Source organism: Acomys russatus, chromosome 11 (genome assembly GCF_903995435.1).
Source record: "Acomys russatus chromosome 11, mAcoRus1.1, whole genome shotgun sequence".
Classification (NCBI taxonomy): Eukaryota; Metazoa; Chordata; class Mammalia; order Rodentia; family Muridae; genus Acomys; species Acomys russatus.
In genome coordinates, this window is record NC_067147.1 from 14,581,915 (window position 1) to 14,593,889 (window position 11,975).

At 44.9% G+C, this 11,975-nt stretch overlaps 1 pseudogene; it reads right to left on the minus strand.

Moving 5' to 3' along the window:
- Positions 1-1,239: 1,239 nt before the first annotated feature.
- LOC127195301 (60S ribosomal protein L8-like) lies at positions 1,240-11,612 on the minus strand (annotated as a pseudogene).
- Between the last annotated feature and the right edge of the window lie 363 nt (positions 11,613-11,975).

Consider the following 11,975-nt stretch of genomic DNA (forward strand, 5'->3'; position numbering starts at 1 on the left):
GCCGCAGAGGACACCACCTGTCATGGAGTACAGCTGCCAGTATCTAATGTGTGCGTGTGTGGAGGGATCTGAGGGCAGGCCAGTAGTCCACTAGGGAACTGAGGGCCAGAGCTGGCCTGTCTACTCTCCTGAGTGGGTAGTCTGTTTGCAGCACAGTTTTCTCATTCATTCATGTCTTTCCCCAATACACATCCATGTTAAATGTTACTAGGTATATGACATGATACGAAAGTCCCTGGATTTAAAAACAAACAAACACTCCTGCAATTCCTACCTTCAAAGACCTTACATATGGTAGAAAATTAGGCCAGCAGCCGTCAGTTAAAATCCACAGTGGTGAGGGCTGACCTCCTTATAGCAGGGAAGACCATAGGCGGGGCACATAAATGGATCTGAGAGGAAGAAACTTCTGGCTCACAGACCTCAGGCTGGCACCTTGTGGGCCTCATCTGGCCTGCAGATGTGTTTTTCTTGGACTGTGCCCTGTTTTTATAACTTGGAATTAGTTGCCAATGCCTAAACGTCATGGGATTTCACATGAAAACCCAGATTTCCCATTCTTTTAGAAAACTCGAAGATCTAATCATTCTAGTTCCATACTCCCACAAGGCGATGTTCTGCCTGCACAGGTCCTTCATGAAGGGCCTCCCCTGACACACGGTGCTTTGCCTTAGCAGGTCTCTGAAACCTCAGAGGAAGAATCCATGACCATTTACCTCATTTTTCCTATACACCACTAAGGCTAGCTCACCCAGGATGACACTGGCAAAGGTCAGCAGGGATGGACCCGGCCCACTTGGATCCCATTAGCAGCAGAGATTTTATTCAGGTGCTTTCTAAGAGCAGAAAACAGCTTAGGCTCTGCCACAAGGAGGAAACTTAGTTGGGTGGGATCCTATCCCTAGGACAATAGGATGCCCTTCCCTTCCTCACAATGTACGTAGATCTGGAGGCCTTTCCTTAATGACGCTGTCCCCTTAACAACTGCAGCCTCTCTCCCAGCACATGTCTCAGCTACAACATTAAGCTCCCTAGTGCTCTATCTATCTATCTATCTATCTATCTATCTATCTATCTATCTATATCTCTGTGGCACATTTGCTTTTTAAAAATTATAGACCTGCACAAACGTAACTGTGCCATCGGGCCAATGTTATATGCAGTCTTGGCATTTCTTTAGCCAGAATAATTGCTTCATTTTATTTTATTTTATTTTATTTTATCTTTGCTTGCAAGTTCTCAGGACATGGGCAGAAGGCAGCTAGATTCTTTGTGAAATAGCTCACGAATAGCCCTTAGCCCAGGTGCCAATGTGGTTCTTTCCTGAGACCTCTTGATCTGGGCCTGCAGGGTCTGCACTGATCCCAGAATGCTGGATGTCAGGCTCCTGCTGGACAGCTTTTTCTTTTCTTTATTTTTGCGGAAGGACATACTTTCTAAGCTGCTGAGCTCTAGTTTCTCCTTCTCCTGTACATTTTTGGTTTCATGTCACCCGGTCTAGAGGGCAGCAATGAGACCCACTATGCTCCCAGCGAGGCCATCTCTTTGAATAACTGAGGGTTTGCTATCCTGCTGCTGGTTACCACCTCCTAAGGGGCGTTCCACAGCATTCATGGCCACACCCTGTACACATGGCCAGCAGTTCCTCTTTGCCTTGTATCTGTGGCCAGCCTTAGGTAGGTTTGTCGATTCTGCCTCTACAGGTCACCATACTGACAATAGCTGTGTTGGCTGAGAAAATGGCCTTCTTGCACCCCGAAGGCTGCTTCACTCAGATCTTCTTGGTTTCTGGCTGGTGGGAGATGACTGTAGCATAGTTCCTGGAGGCTCATGCCAGCTTGCCCCTTGTCCCCAGGCCTCTACTCCAGAGAACACATGCTAGCACCCTCAGGAATGGTGCCTGTATTCATCTGGGCCTTCTTGCCTCAGTACACGAATTGTCCAGTGTAGATTCCCTCTGTGGCGATGAACAGCTCTGTCTGCTTTAAATTGGTAGGGATCGCAAAAGACCACTTTCACAAGGGGGGTCACTGTGGCCACGGTCATGAATGGCAGCCTTTATGAGAGGCCCTTTATATAGCTCGGCAAAGTCCAAAGTCTTCCAAGTCCTTCCCAAAACAACATGGTGAGGTTCTTCAGAGCAGCGGCCCCTCTGGATATGTCTGTATTTGTTACATTTCCTCTGCTGTGATAAACATCACGACCAAAGGCAACTTAAGGAAGGAGGGGCTTGCTGCAGTTTACAGATCCAGGGGGGTAAGAGTCCATCCTTACAGGAAGCCACAGCAGCAAGTGGCAGGAGAAGGAAGCCTGCAGGCATGAACAGGAGAGAGCAAACCCCACCCCTCTGGGCTGTAAACTCTCAAAGCCCGCCCTCAAGACTGCATCTCCCTATAAACTTTTCCAACAGCACCACCAAATGGGAATAGTGTTCAAATGCTTTCTTATTCAAAACAGCAACACACTAGCTTAATGACAGGTATATTTCTATTTTTATCTTTGTGTGTGTTTACAGTGTGTGTGTGTGTGTGTGTGTGTGTGTGTGTGTGTGTGCGTGTGTGTACATACAAATGTTCATCAGTGTAGTGTGTGGAAGACAACTTGGGTGTTATCCTTCATCTTCTACCTTGCTTGAGGTTTTTTAGGTTTTTAGGGTGCTGTGTGCCAGGCCAGCTGCCCATAAACTTCCAAGGATTTGCCTGTCTCTGTCTCACACCTTGCCATAGGAGCACTGAGATCTCTCTCTCTCTCTCATAAAATAATAATAATAATAATAATAATAATAATAATAATAATAATAATAATAATAAAACTAAGTTAAATAGAAAACAATTCTAGTCCAGAGTTCTATGTGCATATCTGTAAAATGATATCTATGTAAGTATAATATATCAAGATTGGCATAAGCTAAGAGCCTATCAATAGATATGGTAAACTGTCTGTTTATAATATATCATACATGGGAGACATAAACCTTTTTTTCTTGCTTGCCTATTCAAAGTATCACTATTCACAGATGATATGATAGTATACATAAGGGACCCCCAAAAATTTTTACTTGGGAAATCCTACAGCTAATAAACACCTTCAGCAAAGTGGCTTGATACGAAATTAGCTTAAAAAATTAGTAGCCCTCCTTTATTCAAAAGATAAGCAGGCTGAGAAAGAAATTAGGTCAGTAACACCCTTCACAATAGCCACAAATAATATAAAATATTTTGGTGTAACTCTAACCAAGCAAGTGAAAGACCGATAGGACAAAAACTTCAAGTCTCTGAAGAAAGAAGATGGAAAGATCTCCTTTGCTCAATAACATAATAAAAATGGCCATTTTACCAAAAGCATTCTGCAGATTCAGTGCAATTCCAATCAAAATACCAACACAACTCCTTACAGACCTGGAAAGAGTAATTCTCAACCTCTAGGGAAAAATTAAAATCCAGGATAGCTAAAACAATCCTGTATAATAAAAGAACTTCTGAAGGAATCACCATCCCTGAACTCAAGCTGTATTACAGAGCAATGGTAATAAAAACCACATGCTATCGGCATAAAGACAGACAGCTGGGTCAACAGAATTGAATTTAAGACTAAGAAATAAACCCACACACCTACAGATACTTGATTTTTGCCAAAGAAATCCCCCAAAACCATACAGTGGAAAAAAGAAAGCATCTTCCACAAAAGGTACTGGTATAACCGGATGTCTGCATGCAGAAGAATGCAAAATAGATCCATATTTATCACCCTGCACAAAACTCAAGTCCAAGTGGATCAAAGACCTCAACATAAAACGAGACACACTAAATCTAATCAATTAGCATTTTGAAATTGTTATTACATTGTAATCCAGCTTAAGCAGATGAACAAAATTAAGAAATAAATGGTGCCAGGAGTAAAACATGAACTGCCACAAGAAAAAATCCGACATTTGGGATGTCTTGCTGATCTGGTCAACCAAAGACATAAAAATGTGTTCTTGGAAACCAGAACAGAGGAGAGCTGTTATATAAGAAATATATTTTAAAAATAGTGATAACTCAGTGTATTAGTTAAACTTACGGTGCTGTAATAGAGTGACAGAGACTCTGGAATTGATAAGGCAGAGAGTTGGGTGTGATAGAAGACATACATGTCCCAGAGCTTCAGAAGGGGCCTACTTAAGACTCATTCTCAAAAACGAAAATGAGATTCAGGCAGGGGGATCATTTGAGGCTTGGAAGTGACCGCTGTCTACCCAGGTCCCTCTTGCTGCCCTGTGATGGATGTATCACATAGACAGGAAAGGAAGCAAACATTTAAAGGCACAGCCTTGTGATAGATCCAGTTAAGAGTCACGCTCCTGTAGCTGTATGCTGGTACTGACCTATACCCACACAGACACTTAACCAGTAGAGTATTCAACACATTACAGGGAAAGCCAGCTCTTTACTCTAAAATAGGCTTCATGCCAGATGACTTTGGCCTGCTCTAGACTAAGATAGACTGCTCTGCTACAGGTTTCAGTGGCTGTATTAAATACATTTCCAACTTAAATATTTTCAAATTTTGGTGGGTATGCTTCAAAACGCAATCACATTGCAAGCTGAAGAGATTTCCCCACCCCCACCCCTGTGTGTGTGTGTGTGTGTGTGTGTGTGTGTGTGTTTATGTGTGTGTGTGTAACAGATGCTTGATCATGTGGCATATTCATCTACTTATTCAGCCAAGAACTTGTAAACTAACAAAGTTAAGTACTGGCAGGGACAACTAGAGTATGCATAACACTGTTGATAGCATGGTTAAACAGTACAACCACTTTAGAAAATAGTTGGGAAATGTTTCAAATACATTGAATAAATACACATCATGTGATTCACTGGTCCTATTCATTTATCCTATTTTAAAAGAAAGGAAAACATGACACCTTCACAAAGACTTGTATGTCATATTTATGCATTTGTCCTTGACAGAAAACAAAACAAATGTCCATGAGGAGGTGTGATGGACAATGTTGTCAAAGTGACAGCATGTAAAATCACCTGGGAGACAGGGAGTGTCTTTGTTGTGTGAGCTGACATGGGAAGATGTCAATTGGCCTTGTAATATCACTTCCAGAGACCACAGGCCTCCGTAGGATTCTTCTGGGGCTCTGACTGAGCCATCATGAAGTGGTTACGTCTATTTTTAACCTTCACCCAAACTCCTGTTGCCTTCAGCTCACTGCAACACCTCCCATAAATTACTCTTCATTCTCTTTGAATACATTCTTTAACTTGAAGTGACATCAACTTTCACTCCTCAGAGCAGACTCTAGTACAGACTGTTCAAAATCTCGGTGCTTTGCTTGCGTATTTTATAGACCCTCATTGGCAAGGCGTGGCCACACCACGCTCTCACATCTGCGCTGGTGAGTTAACGCTCAATCTTTAGCTTGTCATGGATAAGTCTTTTACAAAACCTCCAAACTAAAACCCATAAAATGATGGGGATCTTTTGTGGAGGCATAAGCTTATCTTTAAGGAATCCACACTCTCCCTGCCCTTGCACATCTGCTCACAATTAGGCAGCAGGCCAGGCATGAGGGTGTGCACAATTAACTGTGGAAAAGAGGACTACACTGGCCCATCAAATGCTTAGGCATGCCAGCATGGCCAGATAAAAGCATGTTTAATTTTGCAAGCACATTGAGGTTCCTCAGAAGAAGAGAGAGAGAGAGAGAGAGAGAGAGAGAGAGAGAGAGAGAGAGAGAGAGAGAGGGATGGAGGGAGGGAGGGAGGCTAGTTAAATATTTGTTATAAGGAGTCAGCTTGTGCACTTAGGAAATTAAGATGTTTCATGGTCAATAGACACCATACTGGAGGCTCAGGACAGTCACCTGTCATTCCAATTGGAGTCAGGAGGTCTGAGAACTCAAGAGAGGTAAAGGCACCACTCTGACTGGAAGAGTTGGCAAGGAAAGCTTCAGACTGAAAACAGAATGGTGTCTCCACTCTGGCAGTTAGACAGCAGAGTTCTTCTCTGAGAGAATGCTGGCCTCTTTGGTCTCTCAAGGCCAACTGATTAGATGAGGCATGCCTCCTTCAAGACCCAAGTATAATTTACTCAGACTCCCAACCCAGATGTCAGGCTCATCACTGACATGTCATTCAAATGTCCTTCCCAGGGAGAGCTTGAATGACGTTTGACTGAAGATCCAGACACTCCATGACGCATCACACTGCACGCAGAATTAACCAGTTCACCAAGCTCAGTACCTCTGCCCCCAGCCAGCCAGCTCAAAGGTCTATAGTCTGAAGGTCTGGACATTTCATGCTGCTTTTACAAAGTTACACATTAAAAATGACAATACTATACTGATTTGGGAAGACCCATCTATTTAGGCAGCCAGAAACAGAAGAAAATCAACTAAGAATTAGGCAACACACAGAGGTCGCCAATGGGTAAGAGTCTGCTACTCTGTCAATAGTCTTTAATTACTTTGGCTCTCTGTAGCTCTTATATCTCCCATGACCTTGTCAGATGCCAGTTGATTTGCCTCAGGGCATGAAGAGCCAACGCTAAGTCCTTTTGTCTTCAACAATCATGATTAAACTAAAGCAGTCACCATCAGCAGATCCCTCAAGCTCAATCAGCACATGCCATTACTTGTTCACTTGTGAGTTGACATCCCTGGGGTCTCCAAGGCCTCCCTTTAGCAAATCACTAAAGTTCCTAAGGTCTTCTTGTCCTTGGGATGCTGTTACGAACAGGCATTATTGTGTGTGGTGGCACGGGCCTGTCATCCCAGAAGTCTAGAGGCAGAGGCAGGAGGATTGAGACTGGAAGATAGCCTAGGCTACATAAGAGCGGCCTGGCCCAGGCCAAGCGACAAAGCAAGAAAGAGCTTGTCTCTTCAAGAAAGGAAAGGGGCCAGAGAGAGGGCCTAGTGGTCAGAGAGCTTACTGTGCAATTATGAGGGCCTGAGTTCAAATCCCCAATACCCATGTAAAAGTAAGGCATGGCCTCACATGTCTGTAGCCTCAGTTTTGGAGAGGCAGCAACAAGTGGATCCTAGGAGCTCACTAGCCAGCTGACCTAGCCAAAATGGTGAGGGTGAGCTTCAGGTTCACCGAGAAACTCTGTCTCCAGGGAAGACTTCAGAGTGATAGAGCAGGACAGTGTCTTCCTCTGCACAAATGAGTGCATATATATTTTTTCCATATGAAATAAATAAATGGGAGGAAAGAAATAAGGGAGGGATGGAAGTAAAAACAAAAAATACCAAAAATACAAAACCCCTCAAAAGTTAAAGAAATTAAATGTACGTATATAAACATTATTTTATTTGTATGCATTTTGAATGGTCTTTGAGAAAAAGCATCATGCGTTAAAAAAAAAAAAAAAAAAAAAGATTTCTAGCCTAAAAGACAAGGAAAATTCCACTTTGTAGAAAATGTGACATTTTTGGAGGGCCCTTTTTCTGTGGTAAGAAGGGTGGTCACTTCTCTCCACATGTAAAGATGCTTCCATATGCTCCCCCACTCCCACCTGAAGGACTGACTCACGGGACCTTCTGAGCAGCTCTTTCAGCTGCTGTCCCACACTTCCTCCCCTCACCCCTCACCCCTCACCCATCCCTCACTGCTAACCACTCCTTCCCTGTAGACCCAAATAGCCTTTGCATAGAAATAATTGAGGTCAACCTACTAATTTATTTCACCTCCCAATTTAGCATTCATGCATGGAAGATTCGCTGATGCCAGGAACTTGGCATGTGGAGTCTTCCCTAAATTTCACAAGCAATCACCTGTGGTGGCTCCTATTTTTGCTCCCACTTTACAAATAATGAAAATAAAGCTTTGGAATATTGCCTAGGTCACCTGAAGTCACACAGCTGAGTGGCAAAAATCTGTCCCCTTGGGCTTCTGAATTCATTTATTCTCAAATCATGGTGTGGTGTGTATGTTTAAATTCAAAAACTGCAAGTCCCTAATGTGCATAATAAAGCAAGCTTTACACTAAGTCTTAGCGCATTTCAAAAGATGACAGCTGCTCATTCATACAATACGGCAAAAATAGCTTTTCTGGGTCTGTTGGCAAAAGAAATGCCACTACACAGTTTTGTCAGAGGTCTCAGGATATAACCTTAAATCATCACTTTAGAGTTTTAGAGTCTTCAAATGAGGTCAGGGTGCTGGAGCCGTGGCTCAGTGGTTAAGAGCACTTGCTCCTCTTGCAGAGGACCTTGGTTCCATTCCCAGCCCCCATGTGGCGGCTCACAAACACATGTAGCGTCAGCTCCATGGGATTTGATGCCCTCTTCTGGCACCACAGGTACTACACATCAAAATGCACATGCGTACATTCAGGCAAACCACTTATACACATAAACGATAAATATCTTTTTAAAATGAGAACGTTAAACCCTTTTAAAAAGAGGCAATGAAGTTCTCAAGTCTAAGTTCTTTGTAATTCTATTAAAATCATATAGCAGAAAATACATTTAATTTAATTTAATCAATTTCATTTGACAGCTGGTAGGGAGGATGGTGGGGCTGGAAAGATTTTAGCTAAACTAAGCTAAACAAAAGCATTTTTTACTCTCAGGAGCATTCATATTAGTGAAAGCCATGTGCACATAGGTGATAATGGGTTAGCAGCCTTTCCTCCCGTCACAGGAATTGGGCTTGGATAGCATACCCATACATGCCATTTCATTAGCCCAGTGGGTGCTCTGACAGCGTATCCCATGAAACTGCAGTGAGAGATCCCATGTATAGCATTACAGCTTCGTTTTCTATAGCATGGTATAATGGCTAGGTGACGGATCCGCAGATGCCCAAGAAATGCAGAATACCTATCCACAGGCAAGTCCTGTTTCTTGGACCCATTCAGCCAATCTGATTCCACTCTTCATCTCCCCATTTCTTCTCAGAGCACTCTCTTTTCTCTCCTGTGCTGCCATGAGAAGCAATTCAGGCAGATGTTACGAGGTACACACCACCAGAGAAGACCACACAGACATGGGTTCAAGCCAATAGAAAGTCTTTATTAACTAGCCAGCAACTAAAACTGGGTGTTCAAGACCCAAGTGCAGTCCCAAGCCTTTTCCAGGGTGAGTTTTAAAGCACAAAACCCACACCTCAGTTAGCGAGAACAGTTAGCCCGAATCGGAACTACAGTAGCCAAAAAGCAAGGTTGGTACATGTAGAGACTCTCCGAGAACTATGGACTTGGATGGACTAGGTCTTTGTTCAAGTTTTGACAGACATTAAGGTCTGCGTGCTGGGCTTTTAGGTCAGGACGATGCCTCAGTGGCTCTAACATGGCATCTGTTGTGCTAAGGCGTGAGGACCTGTCACTCAGGTGCTAAGGTTTGAATTCCATCCCGTTCACCAGCTGGTGCTACTTAGCATGACATGTCCATCCCATGAAGCCGAGTCACTGCCAAGACTCAATGGGCGAGTACCGGGGAGGTGGCGCCTACTGCACAGCCATGGGGACTGAGTTAAGACCCCCCAGATGCCATGGAAAGGGTCTGTCACAACACCGCTGGGAAGGCAAAGGCAGAAGGTCCCATGGGCTCGATGTGCAGGCAGTCCAATGAAAATGCTGAGCCCCAGGCTGGGTGAGAGCCTATCCCAAAAAGATAAGGTGGGAAGTGATTAAGGAAGGCACCCAACATCAGCTTCTGGTCTTCACACACACATACGCACACACACACACACACACACACACACACACACACACACACACACACACACACACGCATGAGCATTTCTACAGTTAGGGAAATAGACATATTTCTCAGGTTGTTAGTTGATGGCTTGTGCCAAAGACAATTTGAAAATGAGAGCCAGAGACAGGCAGAGAGATGGATCTGAACCCTGGGGGTCAGCTTTTCTGCCACCTGCCTCTGCTTGCTCTGTCTTGGAGCAGGTGACAGATGCTCCAGGTGAACGAGTAGTCGTCTTTCTGGCCCATGGCTCTGGTAACTTCCCCCCAGAGAAACCCCAATGCAAATGACTGACACTTTGTAGCTGGTCCTCTATCCATGGGATTTCTAGTCTCCAGAACTCAGTATTTGTCTTCTGAACAGATAGACAGACAGACAGACAGACAGACAGACAGACAGACAGACACACACACACACACACACACACACACTCAGCACACGATTAGATGATATGGGCAGTGCTTTGCCACAACAAGCATATAATAAACCATCAATTCTAGGGCTGGATAGCTCAGTGGTTAAGACTATTTGCTACCTAATCATGAGAACCAGAGAACAGAGCCCAGCAGCCGTGGCACAAGCCTGACGGTAACCACAGCTCTGAGGGATATAACAACCTCCTCTGGCCTCCATTCACACATGCACAGGCATAAACACCCATGTGCAAACATCTACACACCTAAATACAATAACCATTTACAAAGTAGGCATCCTAGGATGCCTAACACTCTCTGTCCCTTCCCTCAAAACCTGACGTATTAAGCTGCAAAGACTTAAGGCTTGAATGGAGGTTTCCTCCTTTGTAAACTTCGCCTGACTACTTCAGCTCCTGGGGGCCCGGCACACTTCACCGTTGGACAACAGGCTTACGAGACGGACTCTGGCAATACTGGAAGAAGATGATGGGGGTAGGAGTGGCCTGAGGGGGTGTGGAGAGAAAAACCGTGGTGCTACTCATGCTGGCCTCGGTGGACATGGTTACCAGAGTGACCCTTAAGGGAATCCACTCTGTGCTTCCATCTCATCCTCTCCCTCCCTGTGTCTAATGTCTATCTACATAACCTGAGGTGAGGCCAGGCCTCGTTTGTTTTATCTATAAAATGCAGTGTTTCCTAGGAACTTTTGAACAAATGTTAACACACCCTAGATTTGGTACCTAAAATAAATCAAAGTAACATCCAACTAAAGCCGGATGTGGTGGCACATGCCTTTAATCCCAGCACTCCGGAGCAAAGGCAGCTGGATCACTGTGAGTTTGAGGCCAGCCTGGTATATAGAGCAAGTTCAGGACAGCCATGGCTACACAGAGAAACCCTGTTTCAAAAAAAAAAAAAAAAATCCAACTTAGGACGTCAATGAGTTTCTGGGCTTAACTTACAGAGTGTGTAAGAGTGAGGGATTGTTTACAGGAGTGCAGCCGGCCCCAGTGTGCCCACATCCCTGCACAGTCTCACCCGAGCATGAATGGCGCCTTCCCCACTGCTATGCACTTAACTTCACATTCTCTGTACTCCTTTACCACCCAAGAGCAGGAGACTGCAGACAGCTCAGACAGTTAAACACAGCTGAGAAGAACATGTAGGAAGCAGAGGCTGCAATCCCAGGTGAGGGCTTGTGACCATCCATACCCCTTCTATAAGAGAGTGTGACTAGGTCCTGTCCTGAGGGGGCTTTTTGCCATCAATGGCAGCTGCTCTGATGTCCATAGTAATGGCCACTAGGTTTGGAAGACAGTTTTCTATAACATGGATGGGTGTTGTTCCCCAAGCTGGCATGAAAAGCCTCACCAGATCTCCACGAAGACCTCTTCCAGCTGCAGACTCAGAATCCTACTGGCACCTGTGGCCTGGTGTGGGCGGGTGTATCGCCCTGAGACCAGGTGACCTGCATACTTGGCCTCAACAGAGGCCTCCATAGCCTCTGAGTGAACAGGACACGGTGTTCTTGCTTTCCCCTAACCACCTCCAAAAATCTGGAACCTCTCTCTAATCGGGCAATGAGCCAAATGCTACCAGCACCCAGGCTGCCAACCAGGCAGTGCCCAGGGCTTGCTGATGTAAACACTGACGGGAAATGATTGAAGTTTGGCCCTGTCTGTCCCTTTCTGTGCTAGCCTCCGCCAGAGGCCTGGAGGCCTTTACCCACTGTGCCAAGCAGCCTTAAACAACATCAGTCCTCCTTCCTGCTTCGACGTCCACCCCTCCTTCTGGCCACGGTCTCAAAGGAAAGAGCAAGTGAGGCCTGGCCTGCCCGGCCCTTTGGACTTCCTGCCACAGGG